The sequence below is a fragment of the Morone saxatilis genome, unplaced genomic scaffold, assembly GCF_004916995.1.
Source record: "Morone saxatilis isolate NCDOM2014 unplaced genomic scaffold, NCSU_SB_2.0 Contig19, whole genome shotgun sequence".
NCBI classification, from domain to species: domain Eukaryota; kingdom Metazoa; phylum Chordata; class Actinopteri; family Moronidae; genus Morone; species Morone saxatilis.
The window spans coordinates 23313804-23314090 of NW_023339751.1; the positions used below are offsets into that span (position 1 = coordinate 23313804).

General features: G+C 47.4%; 1 protein-coding gene across 1 annotated transcript in view; it reads left to right on the plus strand.

Moving 5' to 3' along the window:
- Nucleotides 1-287, plus strand: part of LOC118329160 (inactive ubiquitin carboxyl-terminal hydrolase 54-like) — a gene marked incomplete in the record, with an annotated part of 48668 nt that overhangs the window by 38684 nt on the left and 9697 nt on the right.

Genomic DNA, 287 nt, shown 5'->3' on the forward strand with positions numbered 1-287 from the left:
TTGTTGTCTCCACATGGTATCTCTGCAGCTCCAACATGGACTCTGGTAGCTACATGCATAGCCACCAAAGCAACGCTGTAACATTCTCTCACAACTATAAACCCTCTTGTTCTGTACAGCACCTTCAAATAGTGACTGTAACCAACTCCGCAGTCTGTACGGTACGAGAGGGTGGGAGTTGGTTGCAGGAGTTGTCGTGACAACAGGCTAATTCAGTGGATGAACCATGATGAGAGATAGGTGACACTCCCCAGGAAACAACCTATGAAACACACACACACACACAC